At 41.2% G+C, this 6,000-nt stretch overlaps 1 long non-coding RNA gene across 1 annotated transcript; it reads left to right on the forward strand.

Annotated features, from left to right (window-relative positions):
• Window positions 1-1,262: 1,262 nt before the first annotated feature.
• On the forward strand, window positions 1,263-3,075 carry LOC122972615. The gene is made up of 2 exons (XR_006399789.1): window positions 1,263-2,093; window positions 2,442-3,075. It is a non-coding gene; the product is annotated as an uncharacterized LOC122972615 (long non-coding RNA).
• The last annotated feature ends 2,925 nt before the right edge of the window (window positions 3,076-6,000 follow it).

Here is a 6,000-nt window from a genome sequence, read left to right on the forward strand (position 1 = left end):
GTAGATAATGATGTTATTTTCAAAATCTGCTAAAAAATATTTTTTCCCCTCATAAACAAAAAGGAATTTGTTCTTTCCTTTCTTTTTGGTTCAATACTGTAATATCCTTAAAGTGTCACTACAGAGACTGTGTACTTTTTTAAAAACAAGGTAACCTAAGGTAAAGTGTTGCAAGGTAACATTATCTTGCACAGCTCCTACAGAGGCAATTTAAAAATGCTTAACATGGTGAAAGGAAGGATGTGTGATGATATCGTTCAAAGGAAGAGCTGGCGAAGTTCTTGTTTTGTAGACGTTTATTAGACGATGGCCATCGGGTCCATTCCATATACAAAGATGGTCTGGGCAATGTACCACTGTCGATGCACAGCTTATATAGGGTTACACATCTGTATCTTATCATATGAATAACATGTTTTCCAGGGGCACTACTTCAGTTGGGAGCCGTCCATCAAGTGATTGACAGCTATCTCACAACATATTACGTGTCACAACATGCCCACATCTGGAACAGTTCCAAACTTGACCATGGATCCATTGTTTGTATCTAAAAGGCCCCCCAGAAGGGCTATGCCCTATTACCCAAGGTGTCATGCAGACTAGGGAATGTTTCTGTCACACGTCCAACATCCAAAATCAGTAAAATACATAGGGTCATATAAAAATCATACTAACACATGGGCAAAATAATTTTTGAAAAAAATTGATATGACAAGCTTGTCATGATCCTGTGTCTCCTTGACCTGCTGCCACTCTCCGTGGCTGTCTTCCTCTCTCTCCCTGTGTGTGTGTCTGATTGTGTGAGTGATGACAGGTGTGCTGGAGTCAGAGCAGATCTACACCAGCTGCACCTCATCTAAACAATCGACACCTCTACAAATACTCAGCCCTGCCACTTCCACTCTGCCAGATCATAGCCTCTGCACCAGTCAGTCTATGCTTTGAGCCACTTTTCATGCATTACCACTTTTCCAGTTGTTGCCTGTTTTTTCCCTGACCTAACCCTGTCTCCTGTTTCCCCGCAGTACCATCTGCTCTGGTTCCAGCCCCTGTCTCAAGCCCCTTGTCAGCCTTGCTTCCCTGCCCTGGATTCCCACTCTTCCCAGTTTCCAGCCCAAGCCGCAGCCCCCAGGTTTCCAGCTTCCAGCCCAAACTCCAGCTGCCAAGTACCTAGAGGGGTTTCGGTTGACTCGAGACATTGTAATCGATGAAGAGCCAGGACTTTTTTAGGCTCCTCACTGCCATCTGGAAGACGGATCCTTAGTTTGCCCTGCACGTGGCTTCCTCCAGGTGGAAAGTCACTTTTAATCCTGCTCTTCCCAGGCCCACCATTCCAGCCCCCTGTGTTTCTCTGGAGTCTTCCAGCTCCTCCCTGGAACAGCCAAGCAGTCAATAGCTGATCTGCAGCATGCTAGCCACCAGCATGATAGCTCTCAGCCTGCATTCCAGTTGGTTAGGCTAGGATTTGTGAGCCTGCAGTCTGCCTGTCCTGACTTCCCTGCGCCCCAGGAGCCTAATATGGATCAGCTGAGGAACCACTCTGATGTCCAGTGCTCACCCTTTGAAGGGACTCATTTTCACAGGATACCATGTCGTCTCTAAAAACTCCTTATAGGCTTTAAAGGTCACTGTAAAAAAGTTTGGAGTTTGACATTTGAGGCAGCATACACCCAAACTTGCAATCAAGGAGACTGCACCAATCCTGACAACCCTGGATAGTTTTAGAAATAAATACCTCAAACATTTCATACTGGGTGGATAATTTCACAATTATTAAAGGGATAATTTGGATTTTTTGAAGTGGGGTTGTATTAGGTACTTATCTGTAGTCAGTGTATTACCTGCAGCAGATTTGAGTTGGCACGTTCCCAGATTGGAGAAATTTGTCATTAGAAAAAATGGATGGTACTCAAGCATCCAAGATAAATAAAACAGCAGATATCAAGTGGAGAGGTGCAGACACATCTTGGGGAAAAATACATATCATTCCCTGCATAGCTACGGAGGAGAGGATGCCTGGGTCGAGGGCAGGGTGGAATGAAGAAAACTGTAACACTAATTTGAAATAATGTTTTCTCATATTCTGATAGCAGGTGGGTATTATCTAGTCATAATAAAAACTAAAATGTCTTTCATTACTAACCATTCTGATCAGTATCAGAACATCCCTGACTGCTGACAAGTATGCAAAAGACCTTCTGCTGTTATGTGGATTGTAGCTCAAGATGCATTGCAAAATAGTCAGATTTATGCCACCAAAGATAACTTAAGCTGTCCCATTACAAATACATACTATATGCTGTGTTTCTATTTAGTATGTACTGTGTACTAATTGTTTGCTTGTTTGTGTAAAAGATAAAGCAGGATAATGTTTCATTTTAATACCTGCTTGTTCTAATCAACTGCATTCTCTCTCTCCTTCTGCCTCCTGGGTCTGCCAGCGAGCTGGGGAACGCAAACGCTTCTACAAAAAGACTGCCAGTGTTTCATTCGGGAGTTCCAGAGCGACTGAGGCGGAGGCTTTGTGACTTTCTCCCGTGTGGTATTGTAATCCTGGGCAAAATTCTGAATCAAACTTCAGCTGTGGGGCACTACTGTGTGTTTGTGATTCTGTTAATTAGGGGATATTAAATAACAAAGGGAGAATCCTCCTGTAGTTATTCTCTCAGCCTAATCGCTCTGGGATGCTTTCCCATTTAATTGCATGCATGCATTTTATACTTTATTAAGGAACACTTACTAGTTATGCTGCTTTTTAGACCTGTGTGTGATGTGAACTGTTTTGACTGAACTGAATTTATTGAGTTTTATTGCATGTTTTCTTGGTTTATTTTTTATTGTTCAGTTTGTGTTATTTTAAGTAGTGTTCACTGTGTATACAACAGAGCATTTTATTATGGTTCCTTGTTAGAGAATTCTAGAAATTCATTGTTTTAACAGTTTATCCTGGTGTGCTGTCTGCTCTTTCTCTTACTGAGGTTCTCTACCCAAGATGCAAATTGTAGGGGCTTGCCTCTGTTATATTTGATTACTTTTGCATTCCTACATTAAAGTTTATGGGTATATTTTTTCAAAGGTAAAAAGCTCAGGTTTGTGTTTGCCATTTAGAGTTTTTTCTCAGTCTCTGTTAGTGTGCTGTAAAATTTACAATTTCATTCAGCAGACGCTTTTATCCAAAGTGATGCACATCTGTGAGTTGATACAATACAAGCAAGGATCTAGTCAGCAGAGAACAACGCAAGTACGTGCCATTAAGCTAAATTCGAGTCCAACAGGACATAGGTGCCAACAGGCAGTGCACAGATGCAATGCATATAGTGCATAGGATGCATAGAAGCAGATACTTTTCTCTTTATTTTTTTTCCTTTTTCAGTTCATCAAGTGCGGAGATGTTCATAAAAGAGCTGGGTCTTTAGAAGAGAGGAGTCTGGCTAGCGATTTAGGGCCCTGTTGTGGTGGTGGTACAAGGCGCCTTTCATTAGCAGAGTGTAGTGAGTGGGAGGGAGTGTATACCTGAATGAGGGAGTTCCGGTAGGCAAAAGCTGTTTTCGTTGCTGTTCTGTAAGCGAGTGTCAGGGTTTTGAATTTGATGTGGGCAGCAGCTGGGAGCCACTGGATGGATATGAACAGCGGGGTGATGCTGTATACTGTTTTGGGCCGTGCCGCCACGGTCTGGATCATCTGCAGAGGTTTGAACGTACATGCGGGGAAGCCTACCAGTAAGGAGTTGCAGTAGTCAATGTGTGATATTACAAGAGCCTGTACCAGGCATTGTGCTGCATGCTCAGACAGGTAGGGTTTGATCTTCCTGATGATGTACAAGGCAAATTGACACAACTGAGCAATTGAGGCCATGTGAACCTTAAAGGTCAGTTGGTCATCAATCATGACACTCAAGTTTCAGGCAGACTTTGTGGGCATGAGTTGGGTTGATTCGAGCTGGATACTGATCTGTTGTATAGAGGGACTGGCTGGGATGACAAGGAGTGCAATCTTAGAGAGGTCAAGTTGAAGGTGGCGTTTTTTCATCTATGCCAAGATATCAGCAAAGCATGATGAGATCCAAGTCGAGACCGTGTGGTCTTACAGCAGAAATGATAGGAAGAGTTGGGTGTCGTCAATTACATTTTGCGTTCTAAGTCAGGTCTTTTTTTTTTTTTTTTTTTTTTTTTTGTCGTAAACTAGAGTAATAATGTGGTTTCTTGGAGTCAGGACAGCAGGGTGAGAGGCGACGAAGATTTTATGATGTGGACGGTTAGCTGCTGGAAAAATCCCAACCTATTCTGACTAAAACCTTGCACTATTTACCACAGACAGCTTAATCCAGGCTGTTGTTAGATATGGCTGTCTGGCAGGGGTATGCTCATAACAGTTTGTACAACCACATCAGAAGTGTTTATAGCTGTATCAAATGGACACACTTGAGGTCTTGGTGAAAAGCCAGCCATCATAGAGAGGGATGAACCACAATAATTGATTAAATATGGGGAAATATTTGTGTAAAGAATGGGGGGAAAAAAAAAAAATGGAGTGTAGAGAGAAGTTCAAACCCTGACTAGTTTCTGACCTCTACAAATTGTTGGACACAGCCCCTCCTATTCCAGCTTCAGAAAGATGTGAGTCAAGTGGGGTTTCAAATGCTGTTCTGACAAGCACTGCGGCCGGAGCATATTGATGCCTTTACTGTCACTGGATTTTAAGCAAGAGTGAAGAGTGGAAGGGAAAGAGAAACTGCCACAAAGAGATTGTACTGACAAAACAGGTTTCTCTTTTTAGATCTGGATTTCCAAATCCAGATCTATTCATTTTCCTATTTTGGACATTCATTCTTCTGGCATTGTGACTGATGCTCCCATGATGATAGTCACCAGCCAAATCTGAAATTCTATTTTATATTGGCCATTAAGAGATCCTTTCATAATGCACTTTCAGTGTGTTGGGGGACAAAATCTGCAGCCCTCCCTCTGTACAAAAATTTAAAAGTTTATTTGAAGATAATATGTTTTTCAAATTAGTCATGTTAAGCCAATATCTTTCATACTTTTTAGTGCCAACTTCCCCCTTTTTGGTAATATTCTTCCAATGCAGCTGAACAGGACAACAATTTCGGCTGAAGTCTCATAATATCTTCAGATAAACTTTTAAATATATTTTTGCTCAAAACCGACTTACATTATAACCACATTTGAAGGGGATCTTCTAATGGTCAGTATGAACAGGAGGAATGATTACAGCGAGCAAAACCTGTTTCAATGTCCATATGGGCACCTGACTAATGTTTTAAGACAGAGTTGAAAAATTGTGAACCCGTCCTTTTAAGGTACATATTAAAAGCATTCAAACTTTAAAAATCTACTAAAGACCAATCAGCTGTGTGACCGAGTCTAGTTTACATTATTAATTTCTAATTGACATTGTGGTTGTATGTGATGTGCTGTTGTGTGTAGCTTTGTATTTTGTATGGTGCGTTCTGTGTGGGGTTTTTTTGTTTGTTTTGTTTTGGGGTTTTTGTTTTTTTTTTTTTTTTTTTTTGCTTTGTACTGTTTGTTGTTGTGCTGTTGTATGTTTTGATTGTGGGGCACTACGGATGCAAATTAGCTTCGAGCTAACTCTCTTGCAGTGCATCTTTAATGTTTAAAACACACTTTCCCAATCAATAAATCAAATCAAACTTAAAACAAAACAGACTGAGGAGTATAAATGTACTATAGACAGGTGTATGAAACCTCATAAACTATGATGAGATACTTATGTTATGTCAGTCAATAAATATGAATGATTGTGTACAGGATCTCTATTATGTAACGCACAGTAGGAGTGCGTTACGGCCAAGACGATATCTGATTGTCTGCAAGTGCTGTTAGGATGATCCTCATCACTCACGTTATGGGCAAACCAAGGAGTGAGTGTGTGTGTGTGTACTGACGACATAGTAAATGTGTCATTGCTACGGCAAAGTCTTACCATCAGAAGTGATCAGCTGTGTGGATTTTTTCCCAC

This window comes from Thunnus albacares, chromosome 21 (assembly GCF_914725855.1).
Source record: "Thunnus albacares chromosome 21, fThuAlb1.1, whole genome shotgun sequence".
In the NCBI taxonomy this organism is placed as follows: Eukaryota; Metazoa; Chordata; class Actinopteri; order Scombriformes; family Scombridae; genus Thunnus; species Thunnus albacares.